The sequence below is a fragment of the Myodes glareolus genome, chromosome 20 (assembly GCF_982192425.1).
Source record: "Myodes glareolus chromosome 20, mMyoGla1.1, whole genome shotgun sequence".
Taxonomy (NCBI): Eukaryota; Metazoa; Chordata; class Mammalia; order Rodentia; family Cricetidae; genus Myodes; species Myodes glareolus.
The window spans coordinates 59,024,801-59,044,380 of NC_142045.1; the positions used below are offsets into that span (position 1 = coordinate 59,024,801).

Here is a 19,580-nt window from a genome sequence, read left to right on the forward strand (position 1 = left end):
ATCATAGAACTGACAAATGAAGGAGGCAGATACTTAGTTAAAAGTGTCACTTAAGAATGCCATAAAATCAAATAAAACTAATTATTGTACCAAAATTAAATATGTGGCACTTTCCCCACAGACATTACAGTGAATATTAATAATGTATTATACTAATTAATACAGAGTAAAACTTTTTTTGTAAATTAAAAGGTGTCATTTTTATTTCTATCATAGAAAATGCTTATTTTCAAAGGTAATTCATCTTATTTGAAGAAAACTTTATGATTGAACACAGTTGACTTTTGTCAAGTCTTTGACAAGTGATTAATGTAGAAACCTATGATGGCTAAACTTATCACAGCACTTCCCCCACTTTCCACTTTTATGACAATAATCATGTCTCTTTGTGGCTTCACTTTTTTCTAAATTGGTGGTTTATTAATCAAGTTGGATTAATCAATGAGAAAAGAAAAGAGATTCATTTAATAAAACTGTTTCCCAGGGCTGGAGAGATGGCTCAGCGGTTGAGAGCATTGTTTGCTCTTCCAAAGATCCTGAGTTCAATTCCCAGCAACCACATGGTGGCTCACAACCATCTGTAATGAGGTCTGGTGCCATCTTCTGGCCTGTAGGCACCCATGTAGACAGAATGTTGTATACATAATAAATAAATAAATATTAATATAAATATATAAAGAAAGAATCATGTACTGAATCATTTGCAGAATAAAATTAAAAAAAAACAAAAAAAGCAACAACAAAAAGATAAAACTGTTTCCCACAGGTCACAGCACCTTGTTCCTTGCATGTTTTCAACATCTGTTGTAGAAGGAGTGGTGGGCCGCTTCCCGCCGCCCGCCTCCCAGCTAGCTTTACCCCTGAAATAATTACATGGAAACTGTATTCTTTTAAACACTGGTTGGCCCATTAGTTTCAGCCTCTTATTGGCTAACTTTCACATCTTGACTTACCCATTTCTAATGATCTGTGTAGCACCATGAGGTGGTAGCTTACTGGGAGGATTCTAACCTGCTGCTGTCTCGGAGAGGAGAGTAATGGCAACTGCCTCATTGCCTTTTTCCTCCCAGCATTCTGTTCTGTCTACTCCACCTATCTAAGCTGCTGTCCTATCAAAAGCCAAGGCACTTTCTTTATTAACCAATGAAAGTAACACATAGACAGCTAACCCTCCTCCATCAATCTGTAGTTGAACATTGGTATTTTTTTTTAACTAGAAAAGACATCAGTTTTAGCGGTTTAATCAAATGTATTGCAAATTAATTCCCCCAGTCTTCCTGCTTTCTCTCTCTGAAAAAAAGTCTTAAAATCTCCCTGCTTTCCCACGGTTGCTTAGTGAGTCCTTGTTTCTATTCAGGAGACTGGACATAAACCTCAGCTGAAAGTCGTTGGTCCAGATCCGAGAAACTCTTACAGGTGACTCCAGAAAATACAGTTCCTATTCTTCCTGTTATTTCCATAGAACAGATTTTCAAACAGACAGAATTGCCCCAAAATAATTAAAGTGTCAAGGGTGATATCTGTTCCCATTTTAGGTTATAGGCCTGGAAGCTTATTTCACACTGAAGAACAGTATTTCTGACATTGAATCATCCCCAGACTAGAGCATAAGAGCCCCTTTTAAGCACTTTTAAGTTCATAGAATAATCAGTGTTTTCATTATGCACTAACAATAGGTTCAGAAATAATAGGATTAATAGAAAAACTCTATGTCATATTTCATAGTAGAAAATATTTTGTTGTATAAATTTTGATATTTCCCTTTAAGTATCCTATTTAGTTGTTGTCTACATATAGTAAGGCGTAATTCACTTTATGAGTTTTGGGTTTTAAAACCTTACTTGCTTTTATATATGTATACCTACTCATCTGTAAATGCCCATTGAAAGTGGAAGAGGTCATTGGAATCCCTAGAACTGGAATTATAGGTGGGTGATGGCAATCAAACTGAGCACCTCTTCAAGAACAGCAGGAGGTCTTAATCACTGAGCCATGTTCTCTAGCTGAAATATCGTGAAACGGGATTTAAATCCTAAATTTTGCTTCTGTAAATTCAAATTACAAGCTTCATATTGAAGGAAAGATTAAAAAGTAGTCACTGACATTTTGGATAAGAAAAGATAATATGCGATCTTAAAAATTACTTGACATAGTTTGGATATATAATATAAATATCATTATAGCCTTAGACAATTTCATTGACTCTTCATTGTAGTAGGATTTTGGGGGCAAGAAACCAGCTCACTAATCATGACAGACTTGATATTAGTTATGAATGCTCACCCTTAGCTTCTGCTTGTCCCGCTAGCTTCTATAACTAAAACTAACCTGTTTCTCTTTGTCTATATTTTGCCTTGGGACTTTTTAAATTTCTTTCATTCTGTATGTCCTACCGTGTTCTGGTTGCCTGACCCTGGCATCTCCATCTCTTTCTTTCTTGTTTCTTCTCCCTCTTCTCCGGCACCTAGATTCCTCCTATTTGCCAGCCCTACTTATCTCTCTACCGCCTAGCTATTTATTACGTGTTCAGTTTTTAATTAATTAGACCAATCAGGTGCCTTAGTTAGGCAAGATGAAACAACAACACATCTTTATATAATTAAACAAATGACAGCATACACAAATGTAATACACCTTTACAAAGTTAAAGTAATATTCCACAACACTTCATCTTCAGGATGAAGAGAATTGAGAAAGCAAGATGAGAAAAAGTTTTGCTTCAGCTATAGGATGATTCTAACAACAAAAAAGTAACCTAATAAGGAAAATCAGCAGAAGGAAGATGCTGTATGTTGTTTATGGGCTGTTACAGAGGTGAGAACTCTGGCTAAGATATTTTCAATAGAAAAATAAAAAACAGTTAAGGCTATCAGTTGCCGTTGTGTTCCATATTGTATAGACAGTGTTACAGGTTAGGAGAACCACTTGTATTCTAAATCTGCTTGTGCAGAAATGCTGGAATTCAGTAATCTATTAAAAACAATTAGAGAGAACCAGGACGCATCTTTGCTCATTCTTTGGCTTCTGATCCAGCATTTCTGGTTCAGAAATTAGGGCTTAAAATAAGATGACAAATATTGAAACTTTGCTCATTGGAAGTCTCTAGTACATGCTGCTTGAAGGGGAAGTTCATAAAATTTCTAAAACATTATATTTATGGCATTTTGTTTGGAAGAACTACAGGTAGGAAATTGGTTCAAAGACAACAAAAGCATCAATGCAGAAGAGAGAGAAGAGTAAGATATTATGAGCCACCTCAGAAGGGTCCTTTCTGAGGAAGTGAGACTTGGGACAGTTAGGAGTTTGACATTTGAAAGACCTTCTTAATCAGAATCTAGTTTGTGTACATGTATGTGTGTATGTGTGTACATGTATATACACACACAACAAACCACGGAGTTACCTGGTTTCCATCATGTCTCACTTAGTAAATTAATTTAAATTTAAAGATTTTTTATGATTGTGTTACTGGAATTAAAAAATCAAGAATATTAGTAATGAAATGTGACTGCCTGTCTACATTGTCAGTTTGACTGAATTTAGAACTGAGAAGAGAACATCCCCTGAGTAATTTATGTGAGGAAACATCCAGATTAGGTAAATGAAGGAGAAAGACATACTTGAAGTGTGGTCAGCAGCATTTCATAGGATGGATGATGGGCTGTATAAAAAGAGAAAGAGGATGAAGCACCAGCATTCATCCGTTTGCACTGTCACTGTGGGTGCAATGTGATGAGCAATCTCCCTCTACTGCCAGGCTCTCCCTGTCATGATGCACAAAATCCCCATGAAATCTAAGCTGAAAGCAACCCTTCCTTTCTTAAGTGGTTTGATCATGCATTTGTCACCGCAATAAGGAAATCAACAGCCACGTGAGATTCTTAGGAGGCTGAACTGACACAGAGCCCAGCAGTGAGTCTGCCACTGCTGTGGGAAGAGAATCAAGAGACAGGAGGATAGGCAGACACAGAAATACAGCATTACCCGCCATTGCTAGACAAGATCTCTTGCTTTCGGTCAATTATCTATAAAAAGGGGCAGTTGAATGGAAAAATGACAGCTTTTTCATTTCATTTTAAATTGTATTTACTTAAGTAGCATTCAAAATAATGGTTTTCATTATGACATTTTCATATATATTTGTTTAAAACATTGATTCTTCTCTCTTACTTCCCTCTGCCATCCCTGTTTCTTCTTATTGTTGATCTCATTCACTCCTATTCTGCTTTGAAATTACATATTTATTATTCCATTTTCTCTTCCTCTTCCTTCAAAAAGCTCTCTTATACCTTTCATGATCTACATGAATACATAAAACTTTAAATCTATGGTTGACATATGAATGAAATCATCACCTTTCTCATTCTGAGTCTGGGTCATTTCTCTTAATAATTTCCAGTTATATTCATTTTCCAGAGAATGTCATATTTTCATTTTTCTTTATAACTGAATAAAATCCCACTGTGTATAGACACACTATCTACTGATGGATATTTAGGCTGTTTCTTTTTCCTGGCTACTGTGAGTTGAACAGCAATAAACATTGATATGCAATAATCTTTACTTTGGGTGTGGCTCAGAGTCCTTTAGGTATAAACTGAGGTGTAAAAAGCAGGGCCTATATTACTACTCATTTTTAATACATTCCTAGTTTTAAATCTTCCAACATAAAATGAAGAAGTAAGTCACATAGGATTTAAAATCCTCTTCAAATGACATATTTTCTCTCAAATATATGACTTAATTTGTATAAGACTGAATTTTTCTTATCATGATGATCCTCTTAACATGGATATATTTGATTTTTTGATAGAGTCTCATGTATTCAAGGTTGAACTCAAGCTTGCAATGCAATTTACAATGGATGGCTCCACCACCACAAGTGACCTATGGATATACTATTTGATAGTCATGTATTTTTGTAGTTTTGATTTATATTTCCCCATTTTTCCCTAAAAACTAAGTATCTGGTGGTCTTCACACTTGCATAAAATTTCATTCCATGATTTCAGTTGCCCAAAGTCTACTAAGGCATAAAAATCTGGAAGAGGATATTCTGGAAATAAATGCTGGTATGCTTCACATTTCTGACTGTTCTGAGGAACACTGCAGGATATCGTGCGATACAAACACACTTTCATTTTCTGGAGTAAGACTCATCCTTGCTCTTCCTGGTTTTGTGAGACACCTATGTCATAGTCACCTAATTGCTATCATGGCTTTCAGGGTTCCTACTGCAACACCACAAGATTTAGTTGTTTTCACTATTGCTAAAGTACCAGTTCTTCATTATGGCCCAATGCAAGAGCAGCCGCACTGGCAACATAATATGGAAAGTAAAGCCATGGAGGCTCCTTGTCAGTGAACTCAAAGTCGCAGTGATATTAAGAGAGAACAAAACAGTGAAAAACTAGACCCACTTGTCATAGAGTTTTACAGGATATAAAATTTATATGTTCTGTTTAGTACTTAATATAAATATTATACTAAATCTAATTTATTTAGTACACTTTGTTTTATATATATTTACATAGGAAAACACACACCATGTATCATTTCCTATGGAGAAAGTGTGTCATTGTATGAGTGGCATAGAACATCTCCTCACTAATAATAAATGATGTAAGGCTTCAACCTCATTTAAAACTGTGCATATGTACTATACAATATATACTACAAAAATAATATTTTATGACCAGCCTCTTAACCAGACATTAAAATGATTGCAAAATATTTCTTAGGTTGAGATATGAAGTACAAATGAAATGTGGTGAAATACAATGATGTTATTCCTTTCAAGTTCCCCAAAGACTAATAATTCCCTAAACCACAATGGCGTCACATTTTTGCTTTTCTCCCATTGTCTGTAAAGCCTCTGGTGAAAATAAAATAGAATATTCAATTTTACATGAAAATCTTCAGCAGTTTGCAAATGATAAGAGTCAATTCTGCTTGTTAAATTATCTGTTTCTGCTACTGGTATTTTAATATGTTGAACATGAATTTCATGTTGTAACACACAGCTATACTTTTATATCACAGAGTTTTATTACCAAACTGTGTGCTTCTCAAAACCTGAAATTTTTCACTTTGTTAAGTTTTAAAGGAAATGTTGTATTAACATGTGTGTTCTTTTCATAGGTCTTATAGTGACGTTAGCAGATAAATATTTAACATAAGTACAGAGATGTGGAACGTATTCCACGCAATGTATTAATAGCTCTTCTTTGCTTGTGTTAAATTTTTATATCATCTTATTAGTTTGATAGCAGGTACTGATGAACACATAGATTAGAATATTTGTCATGGAAGTGAAGATCCAAGCATATACTTATGCTATTTTAAAATTTTATAACATCAATTGCTTAATTTGGTTGAGAATAGAGAGGAAGTTCAATATAGTTTCATTTAATTTCAAGTCAAGATACTTTAAGTCATATGGCGGCAAAGGTGTGATCAGTATACACATTTTACATTTTAACAAATGTTTTCTTTTTTCTATCTAAACTATTTTTTATTGATTTTTATTGAACTTTATATTTTTCTCTGCTCCCCTCCCTGCCTCTTCCCCCACTTCAACCCTCTCCCAAGGTCCCCATGCTCCCTATTTACTCAGGAGATCTTTAACAAATGTTTTCAATGTTACCATTCAGCACTTACAGTTTCCTTTTATTTCATGCCTTCTGATATACTCCCTGTGCACAAAGGAATTGTGGTTACTTCACTGAATGTTAACTGTCCCTGTTTAAGTTTGAATAATAATTTTCAGTTTATGCTGTTAGCTAAGTTTGTATTTTCTGAACATTTTAAGAACCAGGAAGTAAACAGAAATAATTCATCTTTCACCCAGATCATTAGTGATTTAATATGGTGACTGCGAAATAGGAGTCTCTGGAAGCTAAGGTCAGTCTAGAAACGCTGGGGGTCTACTGGTCAGTTGTTGTTTGCTTAGTTCTTGGGAAGATCCATAACTAATACATCATCATATTATGTGAGGGTCCAGGACCTTACTGTTCTTACAGGTTTTTATTTTAAACATAAAATTTCATTGTGTCTTTGATAATTTCACATCATGCAGCCCAATCTGACTCATTCCCTTGCCCTTCTGTACCTATCTTCACCCTTGTCGTGTCCCCCCATGGAAATCTTAAAAATAAATCATAAAAATTAAAAATAAAAAAAGGAATATTAAAACAAACCACACAAAACAAAAACAAATAAACAAAAAGTAAAAAATGCAAGCAAACAACAACAAAAACCCCACTTCAATTCTCCGTCTTTCCCATCGCCCCGTTACTTCTTCATTCATCTTAGTGGCATTGGGAGCATGATACATCGTGCAGCAGATCCTTTGGTCCAAACAACTTTACTTCAAATGGTTTTTGTATAGTATGCTGTTGGTCAGGATCAAGATTTGGCTTCTCGTACAACAGCATCACTAGACCTTCACCAAATCTCCTCTAAGATATCCTGCTGTTTCCCCAAATCATGGAGAATCTGAGACTATGGTTCTGTAGGAATAGCCCCTTTACCTGCACCCGTACCCTTTAACCATTCACGGATGGAATGCCAACTCAAAGCTCTGAATGTGTACCTGGGTGATAGCTGACGTGGTCACTCTGGGCAGCTGGGACCCACCACCTAGGTGAGTGGTGAAACAAGCTCTCTTACATAGGTGATAGGGGTGGGGCCAGCTTTCCAAAGTTGTGGAGGAGGTAAGGGGGCAGCTGTTCTATGAGAAGTGAGGTCAACTCTCCTGTGCTGGGATTATGAGAGTTCACTATCCTTGGGATGGTGAGGGGTGGAATCAACTCGTAGGTGAGGGGAGAGAAACTCTCTCAATGCCACTAAAGTTTGGTGCCAGATTAGTATGACCCTTTTACTTCAATCCATGGCTCAGCACATGGTTTAAAACATGGCTCATATGGGCTCCCTTGGTAACATGGACAATGCACATGTGTGCACACCTCAGCTTCCCCAGGAACACAGATCAAGACATGACTAGCAGCAGCTTGAACCTGGCTGTCACCATGGCCCTGTGTGAAGTGAAGGAATCTCAGATCAAACTGGGCCCACCACTAGCCTGGTCCTCTGGCTCCAACATGGCCCCAGGTGGTGATCTAGAACCTGGGCATCCTTGTGGCCTTTGGAGTCAGACCAGGGAAATCAACACAAATGTTGGCCATAGTAGACCATAGACCCAAACATGACCCTAAGCTCAGGCCCAGATGGTCCAGGGTCATAAGATCATTATGGCCCCAGCAGCAGCATGACCCTTGGATACCACCATGGCCACACGTAGCAGCCAAGACACTGTGCATCCTCAGAGACTTTAGTGGTAACAGGAGGAGCTCTACTCTCTTAAAAGACTAACATTTTTAAATGTTTCTCTAAAATAGATTTCATGTTTCTTTGTGATAATGGGATAAACTATAGCTTCTTCAATGTTTCCAAGAATTTCTACATCGATCTCTTCTTTCTATTGGTATCTTCCAGTTACATAAAACAGCTAAAAATTTATGTGGCCATTTGAGGACTGAACACAATTTTGCTATTGTCTTATAAATGCTTTACAACTCTGTTAAATTTATTGACCTTCAGTTTCCTCTTGTAATTGCTGAACTAAATAACGTATAGTCAATATCAATACATTAATTTAAATTTTTGTTAATGTTTGGTGTTGTGGAAACAGATTGCTTATTTTTATAATATGAAGCCTTAGTCATTAAGCTATATAGGTTATTAAGAATTACACGTTATGCTGGGCGGTGGGGGTGCACACCTTTAATCCCAGCACTCGGGAGGCAGAGGCAGGTGGATCTCTGTGAGTTTGAGGCCAGCCTAGTCTACAACAGCTAGTTCCAGGACAGGCTCCAAAGCTACAGAGAAACCCTGTCTCGAAAAACAAAAACAAAACAAAAAACAACAAAAAAAAGAATTACAGGTTAATAGTCACCCATGCTTGTCATACATATAATCATGTTAATTAGGTTTTCTAGATGTATAAAGATGTATTCCATTAATATAGATAATCTTCGAACACTTCAAAGACCTACATATTATGACATTTAAATGTTTTAATAACTTATAATTCTGTTGACATAAGAAATAACTACTCCTGGCAGTACACATCTGCTCCTGAGAGGGACCACTGGAGACACTCCATATGGAGCTTGTTTTTCTTCTGTGGGATAATGCTCCTGTACACTGTAAAGATTTATCACTTGTATTAGTTTAATAAAACTAATAGCCACCCAAATAAATACAAGTAGGACAACGAGATTAGGAGAATTCTGGGAAAAGGAAAAGCAGAGACAGAGTCATCAGCCAGACACAGAGGAAGCAAGATGAGAAAGTCTTACTAAGAAAAGATACTAAGCCGTGTTCTAAACAGAGATAAGAATTATAGGTTAATTCAAGTTGTAAGAACTAGTTAATAATAATCCTGAGTTAATAGGCCAAACAGTTTATAATCAATATAAGTCTCTGTGTGTTTCTTTGAGAATGGTACCAGACAAGACAGAAACTTCTGTCCACAAAAGGCGCCCAAATGTTTGACAAGAATTTCCACATAAAACCTGAGAAGGCTTTAAAAAAAGGGGGGGGGGGGGTTCAAAAGAGATAAGAACAGAGTTAAGCACAACTTCTTGGTAATCATCTTTTCTCTGGTAGGTTCTGTTTGCTGACAGTGAGCAGAGGCTCCTTTATGGTGACATCTAGGTGCTGATTTCTGAGTTTGTCATTGTTGGATGGGTGTTTCTGTTTCCACTCTGGTCTTCTGTCTTTTGTGGTCTCTAGTTCTGGTGGTCAGCATGTTCCCTTATCTAGCAATATATCTTCACTGGAGTTCTGGGTACCAGTGTGGCCTCTGGAATTCTGGGTAAGGACATGGACTCTGACAGAGCAGGGGATTTCCATCGATGTTGCTGGCTGGGATATCGCACTTCCTTTTTGCTAACTTTGCTAGGCTGGTCTAGTTAGTGCACACTGTGATACTTTTGGATCTCTGAAAACAGCTGGAGAAATCCACATTCAGGCATACTTGTGAGGATCAGAGAACGTCTGGTTTTGTATTCAGCACACACAGGGATCCCAGTCACAGCTACAACTACTCGTGGGCACACATGGCAGACCATCCTAAGACATTTGAACTAAGCAGCCACTTTAATCTTGAGAAAAGAAGAGCTTCTGATCAGTTGTTAGTTTTGACATGGTTTTCATAATTTTGAGCTCCTGGATATATAATTTTAAAAAAGTTACCGTCATTTAACTATTTGAGATCTAAATTCAACCAGTTTTAGCAATAGCAAAATTATCCTTAACTTACATTATTTTTGAATTTCCTTTAACTTTTTCCACGTTTGATTTAATTTAGTTTTAATTTTAAATTTAAATTTGTTTGAATTCATTATGTGTACTTTGTATAGTGATCATTTTCACTTCTTTTCTAGCTGCTACTCCTCCCCCTCTTCTCTCCTCATAAATTTCTGTCCTGTTGTCATGCGTATTTGTTTTCTTCTGTGATCCAGCAAGGTTAACCAATGATATCTCTGTGGCTACAGATTTGGAGCTGGTCTTTGAAGGTCGGGTAGCTCAACAGATACCAGAGCCAGTTAGTGGTGTCTCCCTCCACCCCAGACTGTTGGCAGTCCCTCACACCAACCCTGCCTTGACTGACAGCTGAGAAGGATGGACTTCAGTGTGGTCCTAGCCAGGGTAACTACAGCTGTGAGTTAACTATCAAAGTAGGTGCACCATGACTAGGAAATGGTGGTTCATAGCCTTTTACCCTGTCTTTCAACTCCTCTTTCAAAGTGTTTCCTGAGCCATTGAAGGGGTTGGCAACATGTCTTGTGTAAGGCTAAGCCCACACTTGTTATTTATTTTCTGTGGCTTGGGCAGCTGGGTTTTCAAATTTACCACTGTTGATTGTAAAGAGACTCATCATTTTAAAGTGTGGTTGACCAAGGGACTTGAGTGCTATGAGTATTGATACTGATGTCATCATCCATAGGTAACAGCCTACAACATACTTTTCCTTGGCACAAGTCCACATAAAAAATAAACCAATATAAAAGACATGAGGCATAAGAATTGGAGAAAAGAAAAGGAAAGTAAGAAAGCGAGACTAGGGGTCAAATTCTGAAGAAATGGCAGCCAACTGCACTATTCCACTTACTTAAAAGGACTATAAAATATAATATAAGGTTGTATAGACCAAAGTCTCATATAAAGTGTAACACACTTAAAGGATGGGATAATTTACAATAGAAACTACACACTGGAGGGATGGTATTCTAGATATTTTCATGAAACTATTTTGGATGATATGTTTAAAATTCAAATTGTTTCACTGAATGTCAAACAGAGGCCATTTTTTTAAAGGTTTTGAAACTGTATGGTATTACAGGAAACAAACTGTGATAGAAATTTGGCCTCCACAGCCTCATTCACCACAGATGATCTTTACCTCTCTTAGCAGAGACAGTTTTTACACAAAGGTAATTAATTCTTCCCTAAAATGCTATTATAACAGCCTTGTATATTAAAACACCTGGCACATAGCAGATGTGAAAAACATATTTGTTAAATCTCTTTTGTGGCTCCACTGTTGCTGGGGGTTTGTTTTGCTTGGTTTTTAGTTTACAGGCTTTTGGTTTTCCCACAAGTTTTTCTTAGCAGGTTCCTAGCTATATGTTATTAAAACATGTAATTTATATAGGCTGCTTTGCGATTATAAATTTGTTATTACATGGTATCAGAAATTCTTATGTTTTTTTAGGAAAGAAAAACTTAATTAAGGAAATATAATTTTACATAATGAAATAATATATATGTACACTCACATGCACAAATACATGAACTATTTTGATACTGAGTAAAAGTAAGAGAGATTACAGTAACTTCTCAGGTCTGTATAGTTTAGTCTTATATAAGGTGGTATCAAAGAAAAGTTTTTAAAAGCCTAGTCTTATTTTTTTTTGTGACTCAGGAATGAAATGTATGTCACAAAGTTCAATATTTAAAAACTGTTTGTGGTGGTTTAAGAGAAAATGGCTCCCAAAGGGAATGGCACTATTAGGAGTTATGACCTTGTTGGAGTAGGTGTGGCTTGTTTATGGAGGTCTCAGATGTGCTCAAGCCATGCCCAGTGAGAGACCACTTACTGCTGCCTGTGCAAGATGTAGATCTCTCAGCTACCTCTGCAGCACTGTCTGCCTGCATGTTGCCATGTCCCCCCATGATGTCAGTGAACTAAACCTCTGAAAGTGTAAGTTGCTACTTCAATTAAATGTTTTCCTTTACAAGAGTTGCTGAGGTCATGGTGTCTCTTCACAGCAATAGAAACCCTAAGGCTCTGTTCTAGAAAAGTGATGGAAATAAACACTAGATAGAGCTCGGGGAAACCTGGGGGAGAGGCAGAGGAGCAATTGTAGGAACCAGTGGGGACAAGGCCACACAAGAAAACCCATAGAACTTACTAATTACGGAGACAGAACTGATGACCAAGGAGCCTTTGTGGAACTATGTTAGACCCTCTACATATACATTACAGTTGTATAGCTTGGTCTTCTCATGATACTCTTAACAGTGAGAACAGGGGCTGTCTCTGACTCTGTTACCTGCTCATGGGACCCACTCCTCCTACTGGATGGCCTCATCCTGCATTAATAGAAGAGAATATGCCTAGTCTCACCGCAACCTGATATACTATGGCTAGTGATACTCACGGGAGGCCTGCCTGTATCTGAAGCAGGAACAGGAATGGATGGGGGCATTGAAGACGGTGGTAGGGAATAGCTAGGAGGAGAGGAGGAATGAGAAACTTTGGGGGGAATGTAAAAGCAAAAGTAAATATATAAATAAAACAGCAATGGCCAAAACTGCTCTATAGATACCTTTCCTATTTTAAGAATTAGAATTTAAATGGGAAATCTACAATGAAAAGACTTTGCTTTATCAGGATGAACATTCTGTACCTTGGAAGACAGGAAAAAATAATTGTACGAAGAGATTTACTAAAGATGCTGTTTGTGTTGATTTTCAGCAGCAATGCTAATTTGTATTGCTTATATGAGTACTCCACAGGCTATGCATCCAGTGTCAAACGCATGCCTCTCAACTCTCTCAGAAGAAGACATATTCCTCTTAGGTTACAGGATTATTCCCATTTGGTAGCTCAAGGCTATAGGATGTGTGGTAAATGCCACATAAGCATATTCCTAAAAGAAGACACTGATGTTTTCTTTAAAATGCATGTCAGAAAAGATTAAACCTAATTTAAAGTGCAAGCCATCTACCTCATCTGTGTTACTCATAAGGCCACTGGCTTGGCTAGCCTGCTCTTTACCTTTTCCCTCCAACACCAGAGTCTAGCAATATGCCGTGTACACAGTCACTGGTACCCACAGAGTAGCCCATCAAAGATTACGTGGAAACCAATTTCTCTCCAGGAAAAGGAGTTAAGAGAACTCTTTTCAGAATGTTTTATGTATGAATTACACTGGTCAAGCTCAAGCTTCCTGTATCATGTTTGACACAGAGTACCTGTATTTCTCAGTATTTCCTCTGCGGCAAGGATGACATCATATTTACAAGCCTTGGTAGTTATTATTTCATTTTACTTACCCATACAAAAACAATAAGAAAATGGATAAAACAAATTTTCTACCTTCAGAAACATATATGAGAAAAGGAAAAAATACAAATAAAGGATTTGTGCTAATAAATGACATGATGTATGATGTGTTAAAAACACGACAGAAGTACCTGTGTAGGGTGTAATGATACCTGTGCTTTACAGAAGCTTTTCAGTTTCAGGAGGTCCCATTTATAAATTGTTTCTCTCAGTGTCTGTGCTACTGGGGTTATATTTAGGTAGTGGTCTCCTGTGCCAATGTGTTCAAGTATACTTCCCAATTTGTCTTCTATGAGGTTCAGTGTAACTGGATTTGTGATGAGGTCTTTGAACCATTTGGACTTGAATTTTGTGCATGGTGATAGACATGGATCTATTTTCGTTCTTCTCCATGTTGATATCCAGCACATAAAGAAGCTGGAAAAATCTCACACTAGTGAATTAACAGAACATTTGAAAAATATTATAACAAAAATAAGCAAACTCACCCAAGAGAACTAGAAGGCAGGAAATAATCAAATTGAGAGCTCAAATCAACAAAATAGAAACAAAGAAAACAATACAAAGAATCAATGAGACAGAGTTGGTTCTTTGAGAAAATCAACAAAATAGACAAACCTTTATCCAAACTAACCAAAAGGCAGAAAGAGAATATCCAAATTAACAAATTCAGAAATGAAAAGAGGGACATAACAACAGACACAGAGGAAATATAGAAAATTATCAGGTCATAGTTTAAAAACCTATACTCCACAAAATTGGAAAACTTAAAGGAAATGGACAACTTTCTGGATAAATATCACTTATTAAAATTAAGTCAAGACCAAATAAGCAAATTAAAAAGACCTGTAACTGCTAATGTGATGATACCTGAAGGTCTAGAGCTGGCGTTGGGTGGCCTGAGATGAGCACAGTGGGCAGTCCTGGTGTTGGGCGGGGCTGAGATTAGCGTGGGGACAGCTGAGCTCAGTGCTCTTTGAGGGTCCTCTAGATACAGCAGTGACCTACCAGTCTCTGATGGGCACACTCCAGAGAAGCTCTTTCTTTGCTGGCCATTTTTTGTGTGTAGGTCTTTGAAGGTAGGCGACAATGCCTCCATCTCTCAGACGTGGACACATTCCTGCTGATGGTGTTCTTTCCTCTGTCCGATTTATCACGCTCAGCACTTTGCTTGCTTGAAATGGTAATGTGTGGTTCTATGCTGTCCACATCCTTTGCCCTCCTGCTTGCTAAGTGTGCATTTTTTCCTGCCTTTTCTCCCCATGTTCTCCTAAAATTAAATGAATTACCTCTGTGAAATCTTAGAGTACTTATCTGATTTACAGCTGCCCTGCAACTCTGGTCATGTACAGAATAGCAAACTTTCCCCTATACCCTTTGGTACTTCAAAATATATGCAAAACAATTCCAGTTGTTTCATCTTTCTGCCTTAGTCTTCCAAATGTTTATTTTTTAAAGAGAAGTTACTAAATTGTTTCATCTGGAGAGGAATTTTGTTTAAATATTTCATTAAATGTATTTGCAGCCTGAGACAGTTAGTGTTCATTTGAAAACCAGTTAGGTTTTTTAGCTATTTTTTTTAATGCTTGGCAGCTGGTATCTATCACAGAAGTGCTGACACCAAATTATTTAAAATAGCACTGCCTGGGAGGCTGGGGAAGCTATTTAAGACGGAGCTCAAGAAGGCTGGGGAAATAATAGCCAAAGTTATATTTTGTCAGCCAGTTCTTCAGCATGTAACAGCATGTGAGGCCAGACTGGTTATCTTTCACAGAGACATAAAATCTATATCCTGTTCTGGTCATTAGAGATCCCATGGGGACAGTATCCAGGGCAACTGTGCATGAATCTCATGTGTCAGCCAGAGGACAGCATGCGGGTGGGGGGAGGGAGAGGGTGCTGTGAGTTTCCAGTAAAGTCTCACTTTCACTTAGATGAAATCAGAGTGTGGTGCTGAGGAGCTCTGGACTTTGTCTCTCTAGGTTAAGCTTGCAATTCATGAAGAAAGAGTTTAGCACGAGAGTGATGGACACCAAGCCTGATGAGGACATCTCAGAGAAGCAAAGACACTGGCGTAGTTATCGTCCAGTACCACATTTCCAATCATCATTTCCCTTAAACTGAGAGACAGTTTGGTTCCATGGTATTCACATGACACTTGGCATATGACCTGAGGAACTCATTCCTTCTTTTGCGGCTGAATAGAGGACCCGAATATAATCATCAGACTGGCATAGACACTTCAAGATAGTGCAGAGAACCTGAGAGGAACGTCCCTGCTTGCACTTTTATATAAGGAATCCCCAGTGTGGGAAGATTTGAAAGAGGCACCACCATACATGGAGGGAATTGGACCATAAGGGCTGAGCCCTAATGGATGGAATTGACACTCATTAAAAGAACAATAGACATAGACAGAGCCTTTTCTGTTCTCGACCACTTGAAGACCCTGCACTACTCTCTGTACCAATCCACAGCCTCGTTGACTATTGCCTTACCTGGATAACTTTTTCTTTGCCCCCAGATCCACTAAAAGAGAATTTCGTTTGTTTCCGCTATGCAGTATCTGCCATGCCATTGCTGCTGCCAAGACTGATACATACATGGACAAAATTGTGCTCAGGCAAGAGAGTTGCCCCTTCCTCCTGGGAGGACCAGCGCACATACCACATCTAGAGCTTTATTTGGCTGGAGGAGGGCTTGCTTCCTCAGATCTTAATACCATCCAAGACCACTCTCACAGGTGGACTTAACAATGTGCTTTTTATTGAGGCTTTCAGAAGTTGAATGAGGTTGGCACAACGAGTCTGTAGTTAGTGACACAGGCATAGTATTAGTAGTGAGGAATTATTTTCACTACTGTAAGCAACATGACTGCACTGGGAAAATCACTGTGCTATCAGTGGGATGGAGCCACTTAACACAACTGAGGTTAGAAGATATCGCTGAAGTGAAAATAAAGAATTAACTTAATAGTAATAATAAAAGGTAATTCTCACCTTTTAAATGCACTTTGCCTGCACAAGCAGTCATTAGATTTCCTATGACTAGTGAATGAATTCATATTCATGCAGGGAAAAAGAATGTGAAAGAAATAAAACACTTGAGCTGTTAAACAGTATTACATCCCCTAAAAGCATTTAAAACCTGTTTTTGTGTTGACACTGTAATAAGAAGGACGTAGAACTCACCATGTAATCCAGCCTGGCCTCACAACATGGATGATTCTCCTGCCTCACCATCCTAGGCACTGCAATTATAAGTGTGAGCTACCAAAGCAGGATTAAAATGTTTTAGCATATAATACTGAAATAAAAATAAGGTGAAACAGTTCAATTATTCAATACTGATTTATTGATTTATTTAGTGATTTACTGATGTCATAAATCCCAAAACAATCTCACACCAGTTTGGAATTATGATTAATAAAAGGACTATTTATTTAAGGGGAAAACTTACAGATCACTGTCCTAGACAACAGCCCTCTGAGTGAACAGGAACAGAGTTTAGCAGCCAGAAGCGGGAGCCGGAATCAAGAAAGCAAGAGCAGGTCTATTGCTGCTTTTAAAGCAAAAGAGACCACACCCAAGGGGGCTGGTATCTTAAAGGCTATTGACTGAAGGAGTGGAAGGAGCTCTCACAGCAATTTACTTGAAGCATTGCTTGTACTAACTATTTGCCAAGTGACGTAACAGGCTACATGGAACAGAAAGAGAAAGAGAAATTGCTGAAACTATGGGTCATTGCCCTTCAAACCTGCTGACTGCCATATGCTCTTCCGTAAGAGCCTGCATGGTAGCCCTCCCCTCCTTGGGGTTCTAGAGCAGAGAATGAGAAAGCAAACTGCACCTGAGGTGGAAGCTCTTTAGGAACTGTCTTGGCTTAGGTCCACTAGTGACATCTCCTCTCTTCTACGTTCCTTGGTGTTGGGTTGATTATTCCAGAAAGATCCCACAGCAGTACCCATGCCTATCTATATCTGTGTCTAATCTATATTTATCTATATCAGCTACCAGTCTTGCTATCAAGAACATGACGTTGGGTGGGAGATATGAGGGGAAGAACTGGGAATAGTAGGAGATAAGGGATGAGGTATAATAAAATGTACACAAGTATGGAGAAAGAATAGAAAATTACAAATTTAAAAGTATTTAAAAATATCGGTCAGTATGATTTAGCACCACTTCTCAATTACTATAAATGCTAAGCTAATTTGTGTTTATCTCACATATACGCTCGTTTACTGAGGTCTGGCTTTGTGACTTCCGAGAATTGGGGTGTTAATGTCATCTCAGGTCCCCAGCAGACTTGCATGAACAAATGAAACAACTGACAGACACAGTTCTTGCTTGAACTTGCTTATTTTATGAACTGGAATAAAGATGCTTGTTGTCAAACATTAAATCTAGTTCATTTTGAACTCCTTAGATAAAATACTTAATAAGAATTTACTCAGCCTTGTAAATAAATTTAGAAAGTTAATTGACCTGCACAAATTTGCTTGCAACCTTCCATCTCCCACAGTATTTAACTTCTAGGAAAATAAAGCAAACAACACTTAACTCTCCTCTCAGACATTAGTGTTTCTGAGGCTTTAGTCTATTTCAGTCGATTACTTAGTATGGATCAGATGCACTCCACTACAGTACTCTTTGGAAAACTGAACTTAGCAGAAATATTACCTAGTATCTGATATGTGAATCTGACTTTGTTAGGCTTCTTTCCTTTCCTTCTTTCTTTTCTCTTTCTCTCTCTCTATCTCTCTCCCTTCCTCCTGAGTTTGGAGCCAGAGCCTGATGGTTGGAAACATGGAACAATAAACGATCTCGGCCATTCTGGAGCCTTACACCAGTGTCACCAGATCTAAAGGTGACACGCAATATTTGAGCCCGCAGGATCAGGCCTGTGGTCAGCATGCCTGCATTAGTCTTCCAGCTTGCTAGAAGGCATTGTAATAAACTTTAGCACTAAGTTGCTATTCCCCTAGACAGTTCTGTTACTAAAGTAGTCAAGAAAAGACTACTATAGAGAAACTAATGGGTCCAAGCAAATCGGTAGACACAACTCAGGAGAGCTAATCCAGATGACTCATTCAGGGAACCTCAGCATCCTGCTAAGATGAGTGTAAATGGTAGTATTTGGACCAATCACAGTCATTGGTACTTAGTTTGGACCAACTATAATTATTGGGCCAACTACAACAACCATAGTCTTTTGAACCAATCATTGTCTCATTTTATAACCAGTCAGAATCATTCTTGCAACAGGAAATTGATTCGTCTGTGGTCAAGGTGGACACAATTCATGGAAGCTTGTGATTACAAGTCTGTTGTAGACAGTCACTAACAGCCCTGGCTGAGGCTGTGCTTCAGAGCACCAGGACAGTCAACTTCCATCTTTTGCATGGTTAGCTAGAGGCATTGTGTTCTTGGAGCTTTAAACATGACTGGTGCTGGCATAAGGCTAATCCAGCTGACTGTTCGTCTCATAGACATTTTGCTTAATGCATTTCAGAAAAGTTCAATAGCTATTAATTAAGAAGTCAAATGGCTCAATCCACAAGACTTTTGCTTATTTACATGAAGAATAAATGTCGGAGGGCTGACAAATATAAAGTTAAAAATTTTGTTATGAACCCTGGCAATGATTTTAGCAGTTCTCTAACGTGTGTGTGTGTGTGTGTGTGTGTGTGTGTGTGTGTGTGTTGGACCAATGCCTGGGGACAGGAGTCACCTTTATCTGCCTTAATGCTACTCAAAGTACTGTGAGCTTCAGCATCGTAACAGTCCCGTGGAAGGAACACAGTGAAAAGCCTGGTCACGTGCATCCCAACATTAGTTCATTGACAGAGACTAATTTGCTGATCTCGGGGCCAAATTTTGAGTGACACTAACGGGCAAGCTATCTGGAAAGCATGAGGAGTAGATGTTGACAGTATTGA

At 38.1% G+C, this 19,580-nt stretch overlaps 1 protein-coding gene across 2 annotated transcripts in view; it reads left to right on the forward strand.

Moving 5' to 3' along the window:
* The window catches only part of Naaladl2 (N-acetylated alpha-linked acidic dipeptidase like 2), a 911,861-nt gene that overhangs the window by 645,221 nt on the left and 247,060 nt on the right, over positions 1–19,580 (forward strand). The gene's annotated exons all lie outside the window — the stretch shown is intronic.